An 18,316-nucleotide genomic window follows, 5' to 3' on the forward strand; every position below is an offset into this window, starting at 1 on the left:
TCCTTCCCCTGCCCTCCTTTTCTTCTTTCCTGTATTATATTTCTATTGTAGAAAGAAACTCTGATATCTCGTCTAGTCTTGTCAAGAAAAATCACTCAAATATGAAAGATGTATTTCCATGCCAATATATTGCCATCTAGTTATTGTATACTTGTTCATATGACAATATTCCATTGCTGTATTTATTAGAAATGTAATAAAACTTTGCTCATACAAAGATCTTTTTTTTTAATTAGGAGGCTGGATTGTTGCTAAAATTAGCAGTAGCAGCATTTCAGAACATTTTGATAATCAGACATCTGTAAATCTGAGGACTGCCTGTGTACTGGGGGAGGCAATAGCAACTGAAGAAAGGGCCCACTTCTTCTCACCTTTGTGTTAATTAATTTTTGTTTAATGCCATCTAATCCATGGGAGGATTTTGAGTTGTTTTGCATGTTGTTTGCAGACAGGTACAAGTAATTAGTTGTATAAATTCAGCCTGATTTCTTATTTCATTTATACTGCTTAGTCTGAGTTAAGATATAAAGAATTTATTAGCAAACATGGAGATTTTTTCATGGACAAGAAAATCCTTGCAACCCTGCCACAAACTGCTCAGAATTGGATTCCAGTTTTGTGTTTAACTAAGATAAAGGACACAGTGTGACTATAAGCTACTGAAAATGTCCAAAGGACTGTGTATTTAGTATGATATGTGTTGCTTTCTTGATATAGAATATATAACTGTAAAGAAAACTCAGGTTTACACAGGCCCTGTGTTGGTAGCTATGCAGTACAAGCTGTGTTACTCAGCCTCAGAGCTAGTGATTCAGAGAGTAACAAAGTGTGTATGTGCACATCCCAAATGAAGAATTCCCGCTGTGTAGCAGCCTGCATGGGTCTTGGAGTGAAGAGCACAAGTTGCAGGAGAGAAAAGTTGGGAGGAGACACCAGGAAGTTATTCTGTTTGCTAATGGCTGGAATGCTATCTGCAGTTGCAGCACCTCTGTAAACGCTTCCCTTAATAAAGAGCCTGTTTAATTTAACAAGCATGAGTTCTCTCATGTTATTACCCAGCACACCGTACATAAACCAGTCTGTGTTTACTATTCCCAAACCGGTCTCTTCTCCATTTCAGGAAACGTTGTGCTTCCTACCTCCCTATACCTCTTCATGCCCACCACCCAACACAGATAAAATCCTTATGCTGCTGGCATATCACCCTATTTCTCAAGTTACCAGCTCACTGTTAGTCCTTCTCTAAGGGTATGTCTACACTACAAAATTAGGTCGAATTTATAGAAGTTGATTTTTTAGGAAGTGATTTTATAGAGTCGATTGTGTGTGTCCCCACTAAGCACATTAAGTTGGTGGAGTGCATCCACAGTACTGTGGCTAGCATCAACTCCAGGTAGCTATCCCACAGTTCCCACAGTCTCTGCCGGGAATTCTAGGTTAAGGTCCCAATGCCTGATGGGCAAAAACATTGTCGCGGGTGGTTTGGGGTACATGTCGTCAGTCGCCCCTCCCTTCGTGAAAGCAAGGGCACATAATGGTTTTGCGCCTTTTTTCCGTGCAGACGCCATACTGCTTTCAGCAGCCAGTGCAGTAGGACTGCTAACCATCATCATCGAACCACCACTTCCGCTGCAGCTCTGCTCTCCTGCTCTCCTGAATTTACCTTGCAGGCCACCTCGTCAGCCACCGCTTCCGCTGCAACTCTGTTTTCCTGCTCTCCTACAGACGCCATACCATGGCAAGCATGGAGCCCTCTCAGATCACTGCGGCAGTTATAAGCTATGTAAACACCTCGCACATTATCCTACAGCATGCGCAGAACCAGAACCTGCAAAAGCAGGCAAGGAGGCGACGGCAGCATGGTGACGAGAGTGATAAGGACATGGACACAGACTTCTCTGAAAGTACGGGCCCCGGCAATTTGGACATCCTGGTGGCAATGGTACAGGCTCATGCCATGGAACACCGATTCTGGGCCCGGGAAACAAGCACAAACTGGTGGGATCACATAGTGTTGCAGGTCTGGGATGATTCCCAGTGACTGCGAAACTTTCGCATGCATAAGGGCACTTTCACTGAACTTTGTGACTTGCTTTCCCCTGCCCTGAAGCACAAGAATACCAAGATGGCAGCAGCCCTCACCGTTCACAAGCGAGTGGCATGGGGCAGGAGGGGAGGACCAGGCCAAACTGCACTTCACAACTTATTGAATGCCAGCCTTCTGTTGCTTGGACAGTCCTCTGGGGTGGAGAGGTTTGGTGCCTGGAACCCCCCCATGTTCTTGGGCCTCTGGGTGAGGAGGCTATGGAACTTGCGGAGGAGGGTGGGCGGTTACACAGCAGCTGCAGTGGTGGTCTGTGCTCCAGCTGCCTTTCCTGCAGCGCAACCATACGCCAGAGCATATCAGTTTGATCCTCCAGGAGCCTCAGCATTGCCTCTTGCCTCCTCTCGTAATGCTGCTGCCACCTATCATCTTGCTCCTGCCACCTCTCCTCATGTTCATTTTCTGCTTTCCTGGACTCTGCAATTGTCTGCCTCCACACATTCTGCTGAGCTCTTTCAGTGTGGGAGGACTGCATGAGCTCGGAGAACATTTCATCGCAAGTGCATTTTTTTCACCTTCTTATCTGCACTAGCCTCTGGGATGGAGATGATAGGGGAAGCGTTGAAATTCAGCTGCTGGAGGGAAAAAAGGGAGAGTAGTATTTTAAAAGACATTTTAGAGAACAACGGGTAGATTCTTTCACGGTGAATGGTTTCAAACAGCAGCGCCCTCCTTTCCCATACCAAGCACCTGTTGGATTGGCCATTTAAAAGGAGGGGCTGCGGTTTTCAGGTTAATGTGCAGCACAAACCCAACTAAACCCCACCCCCCAATTCTCTGGGATGATCACTTCACCCCTCCTCCCACCGCGTGACTAGTATCAGGGAAGATCCCTGCCAGCCAAACGTGAACAGCTCAGCATGAACGACCCCCCCACCCCCATGTGGCTAAATGCGGGGATTATTTCTTTTCAGCCACAGGCAAACATGTCCCCTTAATAAAATTCCCCTATTTCAACCAGGTGACCATGAATTATATCACTCTCCTGAGGATAACACAGAGAGATAAAGAACAGATGTTGCTTGAATGCCAGCAAACACCGGGACCATACACTGCTCTGCTTTGTTATGCAATGATTCCAGACTACGTGCTACTGACCTGGTGTGGTAAAGTGTCCTACCATGGAGGACAGAATAAGGCTGCCCTCCCCAGAAACCTTTTGCAAAGGCTTTGGGAGTGCATCCAGGAGAGCTTCATTGAGATGTCCCTGGAGGAATTCTGCTCCATCCCCAGACACGTTAACAGACATTTCCAGTAGCTGTACTGGTCACAAATGCATCCCAAGTCTTCAGGGAGAAAAATAATCATTAAATCCGCTTGCTTTTAAACCATGTATTATATTTACGAAGATACACTCAGCAGAGGTGCCCTCTCCACCTTCAAGGTCCGGGAGCCCGCCTTGGGAGGGTATTGGCTCCAGGGTGATAAACAGTTCCTGGCTGTCAGGGAGAACAGTTTCATCCTCCTCATCATCATCATCTTCCTTGTCCCCAAAATCCTCATCCCTGTTGTGAGACTCCCCCTTAAAGGAGTCCACATACAGGGGTGGGGTAGTGGTAGGGGCACCACCTAGAATTGCATGCATCTCATCATAGAAGCGACATGTCTGGGGTTCTGACCCGGAGCGGCCGTTTGCCTGTTTGTTTTTTTGGTAGCCTTGCCTGAGGTCCTTAATTTTCACACGGCACTGCTGCGGGCCCCTGTTATAGCCTCTGTCCTTCATTCCCTTGGAGATTTTTTTCAACTATTTTGGCATTTCGTCTTTTGGAATGGAGTTCAGATAGCACGGATTCGTCTCCCCGAACAGCGATCAGATCCAGTACCTCCCTTTCAATCCATGCTGGAGCTCTTTTGCGATTCTGGCACTGCATGGTCACCTCTGCTGATGAGCTCTGCATGGTCATGCCACCCTGGCCAAACAGGAAATGAAATTCAAAAGTTTCCTGTGTACCTGGCTAGTGCATCTGGGTTGAAAGTGCTGTCCAGAGTGGTCACAATGGAGCACTGTGGGATAGCTCCTGGAGGCCAACACCGTCAAATTGTGCCCACACTACCCCAAATTCGACCCGGCAATGTCGATGTCAACACTAATCCCCTCGTTGAGGAGGAGTACAGAAATTGATTTTAAGAGCCCTTTAACTCAACAAAAATGGCTTTGCTGTGTGGACGCGTGCAGGGTTAAATCGATCTATGCTGCTAAATTCGACCTAAACTCGTAGTGTAGACCAGGGCTAACTGAACTTCCTTTCTCCTCCCTTTGTTACTTGGCCTGAGGAGTCAATAAAGAAAAGAGACATGCATACTTTAGGGTTCTATTAGTAAGACTCTCTGACCTAAATTTCTTTGTACTGCATTATACCTGAAGATATAACACAGTGTTCTTATTTTGTTTGTTCAAATTTTTATAAACTGTAATTAAATTAGATATATTCTCTTTACGAACCCAATTAAACTAAAGCAAAATGTCAGGCTCTCAGCCTTGTGTGGGTTTTGATGTAGAAGCATCATATATAATGTAAAATTTTACCGAACTGAGCCCTAAAGTTGCAATTTTTCTCTACAGAACTATTGTTAGACCAAAGGCTATTTTACAGTCTCATTGTCTTATTCTCTCTGCTGCAGTCAGAAAATAGCTGTTTGATATGTATTTCAAAAGGATTTCAAGAGTTTTGTGCAGACTGGTTTTGTTAGACATGAGCTGCAAATGGAATAAGATTTATCATATCGACTCGCTAACTGTAAATGAGGCTCTTTCATTCAGAGGTGAAGAAAAATCTTGGGCACTGTAGAAGCATTTCACAAAGGCTATTTTGATATATTTGTTATTCATATTTCAGTGGTACTAACAAAGCGAACATCATGAACTCTAATGTGTTTGAACTGGTATTAGCTAACAAGGCATAAGAGGATACAGTTTATAAAATGATACAAATTAGACAGCTAGCATCAATAATTTAGCAACTTTATCTTCCAGCAAGAACAATTTTGCTTTCTCTCGTGTACTGCTATAAATGTAAAATAATGGCTTTATATAAAGGCATGTAATCCTTTTATCTTGGATATAGGCTTGGAGAACAGCAGATCTGATATGATATTTTAATATTAAAAGCGATACTAGATAGCCAAATACAAATTCTTGTCATCCTCCGTCCCTGCAAAACGACCATGAAAGATTACCAAGGCTAATTAAGTGTTCATCCCCCCCCCCCCCCCCCGGATTGTAATAAGCTGTTGTTCTGAATGAATAAAAAGCTCTGTTTGTAATGGATGATATTAAGTTACGATCAATATTCATTCAAGATTTAGCATCCGATTTAAAAGAGACTGCTACAATGCTAAAAGGTAAATAATTCATGAAGCAGCCTCTCCTACATGGCTCATCATAGTGAGAAAGGAAAGGTATCCATTTATAACAACACCATTACTGTTCTTGCAGATGTGTGGATCCTGACTTAAATATTAGTGAGATCAGTTAAACTGTACAATGAGAATCACACATGCAGATTTGCTAGCAGGAAAACTCTTTAATGACATATGTCTTGCCTGCAGTGACTTTAAATATCCTACATGCAGTGAGTGAACAAGAAGTGTGGCACCAATAAGAGCCTGATCCTGCAGCTAATGGAATTGTTCCTAAGAGTTGCAGAACCAAGGCCAACATTTATTGAACTAGAGACTATGGGCCAGATCCTGTTCCTATTGATTCCATTGGCAGCACATCTGGACCCTCTACTGCAGTATGGTTAGAGCGAATAGAACTTCACCATTTTTAGCTTCTGATTATGATTAAGGATGGCTATGCAGAGAAGGTTCAGGCTTAGCTAGTCATTTAGAGATTCCAAAATATATTTCATGAAATATGTTGAGCTTGTAGAACTTATTTGTAAAACAAGGTTTCCTACCGTAAAAAAATAAGTTACACCGAAATGCAACAATATACTGAAGGACAAAATAAGGATCCATATTTCTTGTGTTACAGATGAGTGATTCAGTAAACACAGTTACTGTACATTAGGCATATCAGATTAATACAAGGAAGTCTACCAAATTTAGGTAATCCTGTGTTACTACATTTTTAACAGTAATTGTATAAAAGCAAATCACTTCAAGGAATGCTGGAAATAAACATGAGACGGAAGAAGCTAAAAGAGAGATAGAAATAAGCTGTATCTGCGTATTACATCTGTACTTATTCAAGCCAATGATGAAGCCTATGCTTCAGTAAATATATCCTGTGAGTGGTTTTCAGGTTAGGCAGAAAAAGTCCATTTTATATAATGTTATTTCTTCCCGATAATGATAGCTCTGGCAATTTCTCTCTTTCATTCTGTTACTGCAGGGGGATTAAGATATTTCTAATGTCATAAAGATACATTTTGGACAAGAGTGATGGTTATTAGTAAAAGCATCCTAAAAATAAAGTTATATAAGGGTTGTCAGAATTCAAGCTTAACAGACAAGTTTAGTAGTAGGCAATGATTGGGATATTCAGGGCTTCTCAGCTACTGGCTCATATCCAGAAGGAAGCAATTTTCTCGCAGGACAAAAGGTACATGGAACAAAGATTCTGGAGAATGTTAAGACCTGCAGCTGGCTATCAAGTCTGAGGTTAGCTGAATATGGTCTAGTTGGCAGTCCTAAAAATCTTTTATATTTCCCCATTATTTAGCATTAGTCAGATAGTACCAAATGAGAAGGTTAATTCACCAATTTGCCCAATGGCATTTCAGTTTTATTCAGTCAATGTTAGGTTACATTCTGTAATTTGGCTTTATCTGAGGTGGGTGTGAGGGATATTGGAGGGCTCGCGTGCATCCAGTGATAACAGTGCCCATTAAAACATAGTTGTCTGTTAGGATATAGATATTCAGGCCTGTCTGTAAAGGCCTATACTCTAAGAATTTAGGTGTATTCTTATCACTTGGCTAGTAATAGAGGTATAAAAGAAAGAATCAAAATCACTGTCTGCCAGTGTAAGGGCCTTCTCTTACTGTGACAGTCTGAGGCCCTGTGCTTAGGCTAAGGCCTTTGGCTAAGCAGCAGAGGCAGCCATAAGCTAGGAAGCGAACAGTCACATCCTCACATTCCAAACTAGTCCCATTGAAATCAGGTGCTATTGGACTGTTAGGCATTGTATCAGGACAGGATTGTATTCCTATCTCCTCCAGAGAAAGGGAAGTGCCTAGAAGATGTAAAAGGAAACTTAGTTTGATAGCATCCTGTCTGGCAAGAACTCACTTATCAATACTGGGATGTGAAATCCTCACTTCTGTATTGTTTTGTCATTATAGTTCCCACTTTGCTATTGTTTGTCTGTATAATCTCTGCCTGGTTCTGTGATTGTTCCTGTCTGCTGTATAATTAATTTTGCTGGGTGTAAACTAATTAAGGTGGTGGGATATAATTGGTTACATAATCATGTTACAATATGTTAGGATTGGTTAGTTAAATTTCAGGAAAATGATTGGTTAAGGTATAGCAAAGCAGAACTCAAGTTTTACTATATAGCCTGCAGTCAATCAGGAAGTGGGGATGGGTGTGTGGGTGGGGGGGTGTGGGGAAAATGGGAACAGGGAATGTGGGTAAGGAAATTGGAATCATGTTTTGCTAAAGGGGGAAATGGGACCAGGGAATGGGGGTGGGGAAATTGGAATCATGTTTTGCTAAGGGCAGGAATGGGAACAGGGACACAGGTGTAAGGCTCTGTGGTGTCAGAGCTGGGAAGGAGGATACTAAGGAAGGAAACTGGAATCATGCTTGCTGGAAGTTCACCCCAATAAACATCGAATTGTTTGCACCTTTGGACTTCGGGTATTGTTGCTCTCTGTTCATGCGAGAAGGACCAGGGAAGTAAGTGGGTGAAGGAATAAGCCCCCTAACATTGTCTAGCTGTGAAACAAAGTCTCCTAGCAGGGAAGTGCTGAGTGTAGTATGTAGGACAGCTTTGAGGAAAGGTCTGATTTGTAACTACAAGGAAGCTTCAGAGTCTGTCATGTCCTCTCTTTTTTTTTATGTTACTGCTATCACAATTTTCATTTAATCCTTAGATGAGAAGGAGGTGTTGGAAAAAATTTAAATAAGGGAAAGACTCTTTTCAGAATATTCAAGAATAATCACATACTGGGGGTAACTGCCTCAGCCCTATTCTGGTCCCTTTATGTCGGAGTGGTGGGGTTGAAGTAACAAAAATATAAGACCCCCCCCCATTTATCAGGGGGAGGATTCCTGTGGCAAAAGCACTGTGGAAGACCGTCATAAACCCCAAAGAGTCCCTCAATAGGCCCAGCATATGTTTTCAGGGGAGGAGCTGGGCAGATGATAAGTGTGTCAGTGACATGGCTGCAGGAAGCACTAGAGAAATTTCAGGCAATGCTGCAGCCTGTATGGTTATCTGTTTTACCCTGGGAGTCACCTCCATCTTCCAGAGCATCTCAGGATCAGGAGGGCACATCGGTCCATTTTAAAGCCACATCCCCTGAGGCTGCTAGTTCTGTGCTGCACCTCTGAGAAGCACAGTACAGAATCTCACCATAGATTTTTCTTGAGAAGAGTTTCAAATGAGAGGTGGAGAGGGATAGAGAATAGCAGATTACAGAAAATTAGGAAGGTAATTTCACATTTGTCCTCACATTTGCTTGCCAAATTTGAACCGTCGACCATTTTTTTTTTCTCTTATAGTAGGGGAAAAAAAGGTAGTTTAAGTTTGTTAGGAAGAGGTTACTCAATCAATATATTTATATGTCAGTGTATTTTTAATAAAATATTTTCATGCTGTAATGGCTGGCTCCATGTTTTAATGGTGCACTCTGTCCCAGACCTGCCCTTGCTTTACTGGTGCCCTCTGGCCCAGGTCCAGTGCCCATAGATTCCAATGGTCACTGAACTGGCACCCTTTTTCCAAAGTCCCAGTTCATATTTCCTCAGTTCCCTGGTTTATCCCTCATCAGCATTCCCTGGTTTGTCCCCTGGGGCCACGTGGTTACCTTTTACCTTGGTGCAGTACCAAAGGTTCATTTTCAAGATGAGAGGGAGAACAATGGCTTTCCTGTTCTCTAGAATTGAACCTCTTCTCCCCCTCTGACCATTTTGGCTTTATTTAAATGTCTGCTACTCAAACACCTCTTAAATACTTTGTCTTTTTCTTCAGCTAAGTGTCAGTTTCATTCACAGTTGAAAATTTTCCTTCAGATCTGAACTGCTTGAAGACTCTGATTTAAAAATACTGTAAGTGAGATCTCTCTCAACACTCTCCAGTCAGCAACAGAAGAGAGACAAGTACCTGAAGGGTCTGTATTCTACAGACCCCCTGTTCTTCAGAATGAAGCTGGCACTTTTATAGGAAGTCAAACATCTAATTATACTAGGAAGAGGTTGAACCCTGTTCTGACATTGTCTCTTCTGCTCTAATTTATAAAGTTCCTGGGTTTTCTTAAAACAGGCTCTTTCAAAGTATATTAATGCTTATCCTTGTACAGAATCAGTGCTGCAGTACTCTAAGAACAGGACGGATACATGGAACAACATTTATATTCAGGATCATGACCCATCTCATAAAAGGCATCACCAGTGCTTCCTATTTTCATATCTGTAATTAGTTTCTTAAAGGCACAATGTGTCAAAGTTAAGGTGTTCACTCTTCTTGAAATTGCAAAGTATTACTATGACCTGGAAAGTAAGTTGCTTGGTTACTTCAAATGCAAAGACTTTGGGTGATTGTTGAGGTAGGTCTACTGGGGCTAGTCTTTCAGGTTTTTTCAGAATATAACTCATTGCCTGAAAAAAATAATTGTCTGCTGAAGCCTGGGAATTGGATCTTGGAAAGGTGGGAGACAAGGTTGTTGTTGGCACAGTCAAACACATGTTCAGAAGAAACTACTTCGTGTCAGGGAAGTGCGGGATGTAAAGTTATCGCCACAATCCAGGTTCCAAAGCTAAATAAAAGAGGACATAGGAGCATTCTTCTCTTGTCTCTCTTCCTAAACTGAAAGTCAATAGAAGAAAGACATTGTTTGTGAAAAGCTTAGTTTGCTGTGTTAAACAGAGAATCCTGTGGACATTATCAGATGGTAGTTTGCTTTTTATAAAATCAGTTTGATTGTATGAGTGAGTGAAGATGAGTTGAAGGAAGAATTTCACAGCACCTCAAGGACAGTGCTTGTGAATTTTTTTTAATGTGTTTGAATCAGACCTTGAAATTCCGACTGAAGTAGAACTAGTATTGACTTAAGTGTCCTGGTATTGTGAAGGGTAATAAGCCTGCAGTCTGTGCATGTAACAGAGTGGCTTGCCCCCTTGGCTGGAGAGCCTTCCCGCTAAGGCAAACCTGATTATGGAATGAGTCACAGCTGAGGGAAATTTAGGCAATTCCCTATAAAGAAGGTAGAGCTGTGAGGATTGGATGGCAGGTCAGAGTGGGAGAGAAGAGCCTTAGAGGGGGTGAGAGAAAATTCCAGAGCAAAGTGTGGACTTTAGTTTGGGACTGTGGGTTGCTGTAAAATGGTTCTGGTATTAAAGGAGTCCAGGCAGGGGCACTGGTAACCAGAGAAAGCCTCTGCGAGTTCTTAAAGGGTCCTGAAGAGAGAATAAGACAGAGATGTGGGGAGGGTCTGCAGACACACTGATAGTCAGGAAAGGGTGTTCACTACGCAGACGGTACTGTTATAGTCAGAAGAGACCATCTCCGCCTCTTTTGGCAAAATGTTAATATGTGGCCTACCATCTCTGTTCACAGTTAAAATCACTTGAATTACTTGTTAATAGTTAAAACAGATAACTATGAAATGGGTACAGTTATAGAAAACTCATACCTTAAAATAATAATGGAAATTTCCACGTTGCAAATACAGAAACTCTCTATTAAAATACCAAATCTCTCTGGTGCTCTCATCATAATGTCCATATTTGACTTCCCCACCTCAATTTCAATCTTGCCTGTATGCTAATTTTCTGGGAAAAGGCAAATATAATTCACCTCTTCTGCATTCTGTTGTAGCAATGAGAATAAATGACAGTACACTGATAATGCTTATATGGCACTTAGCTTTAAGTACCACCATTTAAATATTAGTGCATATATTCATGAAAGAATTAATTGAGAAAGAGTTGTCTGACAGAAAAGTAGCAGTTGGTAAAATGAGGGTAATTTTTTTATGTTGAAGCCCAGTGTCCTGCTACAAACCTAAAGGGAGAGTCTGAGGGCAATTAAGCACAGGGAATTTTCTGAATGTATCAGTCTCAGAAATACCTGTGTGATTTATTTGTGTGCAGTGGTGATGCACTGTGAATATTCCCCAAACTATTCAAGAGCCCCCAAATTTGTGTTAGAGTTTTAATGGCTGAATAATGGGTCGTGGTATTGATCATGGAAGGAACAATCTCATGGCATGGTACAGAGTGAATTCTCCTCCCTCTGCAACCAAAAAGGTGGGTTGGAAGGGGCTATGCCGCATCCTCTACGGAAGCCAGATAGAGAAGGGACGAGATCTCCATCCTGAACCAACCTGCCATGTAGTGGTAGGAGAGAAAGCTTGACCTAGGGAACAAATGGAAAAAAAACTGGTTTGGAGAAGAGAGCCATGGAAAGAAATGATATTCTCTAGGGAGTCAGAGCAAGCCACTCACACCATCCAAAAACCCCACAGACAGAGTTGGACCTAGTGGAAGATTTGTGGTTATATAAAAAGAGCATGGTGGGGTCAAAAATATTTTGGATAATTAGAATGAGGTTTGCAGACACATCTAATCATTTCTGAACTTTTCCTCAAATGAACCTGTACTGAGAAAATTTTGAGGTTATACCCTTTTCTTGTAAATAGTCATTTTCATGGATTTTTTTTACCTTCATGGAAACGGGTACCCTCACTGCCATGCTATTACAAAGATGTCAAAAATATAAAACTGTAAAATCATGAAAATGAATGACAATGGATCAGCACATTCTAGTGTATCTATACCAAACAATACAACTGTATCTCTCTCTACCTTATATTAAGGGGTATATACATTATTGGATTCAAAGATCTTACATTAACAATATTTCTAAAGTATGAAGAGGTTTATTATTGTTTCAGAAAGACATTTTCAAGGTTAGTGTTTTACGTACCTGATGTTTGCAATATACTGCAGCTATTTATGTAGTCTCTGTTCCACTCCAAGGCAGACAAATAGGTTTTTAAATACATTTTTATCAAATCCTATACTTGAATGCTATTTTCTCTAGAAGTGAAGTCCACCTCTGTGCAGAGGTCTAGGATAAGCCCATATAACACTCAAATCACATTTAAGCCCTCCAGTCTTCTTCTTTACCTGTCTCTCTTTTACTTCTTTGTACCCTTTATTACCTTAGTCCCCTATGGGCCGAGTCAGAGTTCTTCCAGCCTATTAGCCAGATTTCCCAGGGCAGACAAATCTCTCGCCACTAACTCCCTCCAACCAAATGCTCCCCATAGCTTCATTACCACTGGTCAGGTTCACGCCAACAACCCAGTTTCTTCTCCTTGTTTGACTCAAGCCAGTGGGTTCCTATCAGCTAGATAGAGTTTTGCCCCTTCTTCAGCTCAGCCAGGTCTGTGTCAACCAAGAGGCTCCATTAGACTCTGTCAAGAAGGGTTTTCTTTTCTTTAAACCTCCTAGCTGAAGTAGCATTAGTGTTTTGTATCATACAGTTCCCTGAGTTATGATATGCCTAGCGGTATAAAAAATTATGATAAAAGAGAAAAAATAATTAACTTTTTTAATCTAGTTATTTCTGCAGTTATTTGGTGAGTTTGATCTGAACTATGTTGTCACACTGAAGTAATGAGTGCCTGCAAATCAAGCATTTTGCTATATGACAGTTTTAAAAAATGAGCTCTAAGATTTTGCCATATCTCCATCTATAATGTATGATGAACTGCATTTCCTGCATCTAATGTAGATTAAATTTTTAGGTACTCCTTAGAGCATTTACTGCATTCTCACTTCTGCTGTGCCACAATCTTGAATCTATATGTCACCCCTCGCCCATTAAGCCAGGGGTTCTCAAACTGCATTGCACCATGACCCCCTTCTGACAAGAAAAATTACTACAGGACCCCAGGAGGTGGGCCAGAAGCCTGAGCCTGCCCGAGCCCCACTGCCCTGGGTGGTGGGGGCAAAAGCCCAAGTCCCACTGCCCTGGGTGTGGGAAGCCAAAGCCCAAGCGCTTCAGCCCCAGGCAGGGGGGCTGTGCCCTGAGCCCCGCCACCCAGGGCTGAAGCCCTCAGGCTTCAACCCCAGGCGGCTGGGCTCGGGCTTTGATTCTGGCTTTGAGAACAGTTTGAGAACCGTTGCACTAAGCAGTAGTACCTGGTGTCTGAGGGGCAGGATTCTTAAGTTAGAATGGTAGTGACTTCAGGCACTGTCTGTCTCTGTCAATGGGATTCAATATAACCAGGACCTGGTATTATTGGATAATGGCTCTAGCTCTCATGGGGACACATACCAATGGGTGTCACTCTTCCTCCAGGAAGACTTCTAATACACAATATAGCTCTAAGAACTTAATGAATCAGTCAGCATACATACTGCACAGTAAGAATTCCTAGCACAAGGCAGCGTGTGTGTTTGTGGGGGCAGGAGGAGTGAAGATTAGAACAAAAGGAGACAAAGGTTGTGTAAAGCAAGCAGAGAATCAATCTTACCAAGCAAACAGTAAAACTGAGAGTACATTTTTGGAGGTCTATTCACTCAGATCCCTGAGGCCTAAGAAGGCTACCCTCGTAATCATGCTTGAAAATGCAAGTACAGCTAAGGGTTCTTAGAACCCTGCTTTTCTCCGTGTTCAGTTCTGGCAGACACATGTAGTCAGTTGACATGGGAAGCATCTTTAAACAATATGAGATTTCCATATGAAATGGAAATAGCAAGCTCTCAGATTTTTATAAATGCAGTCCAACACAGAATTCCTAAATAGAGTTTCAGGCTGTTTGACAGGGTCCTCTACACAGTAAGGTCCCGTTGGCCAGGCTCTCCATCTGCTCAGGGCTCTGTAGACACATGGTTTCAGGGTCATGTCCTTGGATACTGACAAAAGCAGCTACAGAACATGTGGGGATCATCTAAGTGATTCAGGAAGAATGGCAACTCAAACCCGGCTGTGAGCTGATATCTTCCCACAACACTTAATAGCTCTGAGTGTCTAAGCAATGACATTTCTTCCGAAGAGGTCAGGCCAAATTTCCATGGATGGAACAGTAGATCAGCTAGCGATTTCCAAAGGTGGTTGGTGCTGTGGGACCATTTATAATCTTTTCTTTCTTTGCTCTCCCCTTCTTGGGGATAGCATGCTGGCTGGAAGAGAAGCAGGATGAAAGCAAGAAGCTTCAGAGAGCTCTTTGCTCCCTCCAAAATCCAAATCTGTTTTGCTGTGTGCTTCCTTCTCTCACTCACCCCTTCAACTGCTTCCTTCAGAGGAGGAGCAACAGGCTTGCAAAGAGCATATGTTTCCACTTTCCGCAGATACTTTGTACTTGTACACAGGTCTTTGCTTCTTAGTTCAGCACTGAAAAGGCTCTCAGAGGACGAGGAATGATCCCAAGTGGGCTACATATATAAATGACCCCAAATTGGTTTTGTTATACCTTCAACGAAATGTAGACACCATTTGTATACACTGAGTGAAACTGGTGTGAAAAACTAAGGTTTTTGGAAAGGATGTGTAACTCAGTAGCACATTCTAGCGTTCTTAAAGAAAGCCAAGTGTATCTTGTGTTGGCAACAATCATCCTTCTAGTATCTGCTGAATATCCACCACCTGAAATCGGAATTTTTGCAAGTGGAATTGATTTAGCTTTTTTATTTTTATTTTTATGAAAAGTTAAGTATTAAAACTACTAGATTTAGTTGTATTTTCTTTCTTATTCATCTTCCTTCCCCAGCCTTTCTTTCCCATTCCCTCCAGAAAGCTTCTAATATTAATCTGCAAAATGGTAGAAGATAAACGTCTCCTAAATATATTGGGCATATGTCTTATGGCAGCATAGCTATTTTGCCATAACCTTTACTGGAGACACAGACTACCACAGCAGAGTTTTTCAACCTCCCCAGATGATGCTAGCTATGTTATCAGAAGTCCTCTTCAGTGCCATGGGTGCATCCACCCTGAGGCTTTTGTCATCATAACTATGTTAGTCAAGAGTGTAGTTATTTTACACCCCTGCCCTGACCTAGCTATGGCAATCTATGTTTTAAGTGTACACCAAACATATGTTAAGGCACCCAACCAGAAATCCTGCTGGAGACAAACTCCACTTCTTTACCTGTTTCTATTATTTAAAAATTAGGCTTGAAAAGCACTGCAGAAAAAGGGAGTGAATTTACAAATGTTGGGCCTAGTCCTGACGCCCTTATGACAATTTCCTGCAATATCTTTGGGACAACATCCTGTTTTAAGTTTATGTATCAATGTGAGCCAGGGACTGTATGTAATTCCATGGGGAGGGTGACCATGTCTCCTTCAGGAGCGAGGAACAGTGGAGGTGATAAGTCAAATCCACCAAGATTGTAACATCTCCAGAGAGGGACCACCACACTGAGAGGCTCACCTATATTAATTCAAACTGCATTATCTGGAGACCAACAGGCAAAAGACGGCTTTTGGATAAACAGTCAGAGTTTAAACTGACTCAGGGCCTTCTTTCTGATCCCACAAATGTTCAGGACCTTTTGTCCAGGGGTGAAGGTGCGGGAGAGCAGTCCTTCCTGGGAAGGGTTGGAAATACTTTGGCCCATTGTGTCTCTGCAAGACTCATTGTTGACCTCTGGTAAGCTTTATCATGTGTATAGGAACTTTTATTCTTTAAGTTTTTTTGTAATGTTTTCATCTTAAAAATGTGCTTGCTTAGAAAGGACTGTGTAGTCACTTATAGATGGTAATTATGTTGTTCATACCTTTGAAGAGAAAGTAGAGTGCAGATGATGGTCTGTTTAGGCAGCCTGGCTTGCTGCAAACATCACAGTATAGGCAGGGAATTCTGCATTCTGGAAAAACCATGGTTGGCGAGAGAGAGAGGTCTTTGCCCAAGGGAGTTGATGGTTGAGGAGCTGGGAGTGTAGAGTGGGAGTCTTTGGTGGGCCATCAAGGGGAATACAGATATACTTGCTTTGAACTGTGATAACACAGTAAAACAGGTTTGGGGGAAAAAAAGAATCCCAGTGACCTTATCTTACACATGCCTCTTAGTTGCTTGTCTACTGTTTCTCTTTCCTATTGTATGCCCCCTAAATGCTTAAATGGTGTAAGAATTTTTCACTACTTGATCACTGACAGCCAATATGCAACATGTACATTCTTTACCTAACCAGTAAATTTGACCTATTGTTTGGAAAAAAAGTTCACTTTTTGGTAACTGAAACCAATGCAGAAATGTTGACATTTAATTCAAATAAACAGTTCCAAACTGTAATTGTCTACAGTTCTCCTAGATCTCCTAAAATTTTGCAGCATATGCTGATTCACCCATTATTATTTCAGTTAAAATTAATTTAATTTAATAAGTCAATGAAATTAAAGATCTTTTCTAGCAGCTGGCCCCGTTACAAATAAAGGTCAATGCTCAGTGTTGACACAACCAGTCAGTACTTGCTTTACAGGTCTTGATCATGTTGAAAATAAGCACAAGAATTATGTGTCTTCATTATGCAGCAGAAGCACGGACTTAACAATAGGCTACATGAAAACAAAAGGATAAAACATATGCACCGTCACATGCAAACAAGAGGCCATCAGCAGTTTCCAGTTTAAATACTTTTCCTTATTTTTAACTGTATTTGCATGTTCAAATACTGACCTGTCCTTTCTTGTTTACTGTTTATTGTTTACAGGTATTACATAGTAACGATGCATTTCAATTACTTTTGAAGATTATTAAAGCAATAGTCAGGATCCTTTAAAAAGCAAACAACAAAATCATGAAATAGCTATTTCAGTGGAATCCTGACTGGAACTTGAGCTTACTGTGTAAGAAAAACCTTTCGTCCTCAAGCAACCACTAAACTTATTTAACTGAAGAAAAGAGTAATCCCCAGTTGGTCTTTTATCACTTCAGAATCGAAAGGTAACCAAAGTGAAGATTTACTGAAGTGAAACTTTTCCCATGTGCCTAAACACAAATGTAGCACACACATTTTTCATTTAAATGTGACAACAGCCTCAGCTAGAAGGTGTGTGGAAAGATCTGCTCTGAAGTGGCAGGTCTGCCAGCCTGGGAGAGAGTGTCACACGTGCTTCCCTCTACCCCTGGCCAGCTCCAGGAGAGGACATTTCCTCCCACCCTTTTCAGGAAGTCTAGCACCTCTGGCAGTGCCAGTGGCCGTCACTCCCCTGGCAGTGCTGTCACAGCAGTTAAACTCCTGACCCGCTGAAGCCAATGGTGAAACTTTCATTGCCTTCGGTTGGGCCCAGATTTCGCCCACCAAGTCTATATTGTAAGTGGGTCCTGTGTCCCCTTTATGCACCTTCATGAGGCCAGACACAATCTGGCCCTTTATCGGTTCCTCAGACAAAGCGCCAGATTGACAGTACTAGAAACTGAAACTCTCTTTTTAGCCACAGAAGGGCTGGTGCTGCTCTCACTTAAGTCAAAGGGAGCTTTTTTTCCAGTGATTTCAGTGAAAGAAGGTGTGGGCCCAGGACAGACACAAGCAGGCTGACAATCCATACAAAGCGATGAGTCTTCCATTGCTGCACAGCGGGTTACTTGAGAACTGACACTAATGCAAATTTGAAGTCATTTGCATCAACAGGCAAATATAATTCTACATTGATTTATACTGCACCTGTTCCCCTGTACTACTGCTCTGTATGACACAAATCACTAATACGAATACCAAAACCTAACAATAATGCTAATTTCGCAGTCAGAGAAATAAGCCCTGAAAGAGTTTAAAATTTAAGTGCAGCATGCTATAAAGACTTTTATAGTAAGCATATTGATCAATTATAAATGAAAATGGTAAGTGGCTTGTACAGCAATTATGAGAAAAATCCAGCCACTAGTACAAATAGATTTAAAATAAGTAAATAGAAATAACAATAGTAAAACCAAAGTAAGCAGGAAATGGCTTCATGCAACTTCCAAAGCGGCAAAATTTTTCGAGGTGGGGTGTTATTCTTGAAATATGTCTGCAGAGATCCACTTCATATTGTGGTCTGTGTCCTTCTAGGAGCAAATGTAAATTGAATTTCTACTTTGA

The sequence above is a fragment of the Caretta caretta genome, chromosome 9 (genome assembly GCF_965140235.1).
Source record: "Caretta caretta isolate rCarCar2 chromosome 9, rCarCar1.hap1, whole genome shotgun sequence".
Taxonomy (NCBI): Eukaryota; Metazoa; Chordata; order Testudines; family Cheloniidae; genus Caretta; species Caretta caretta.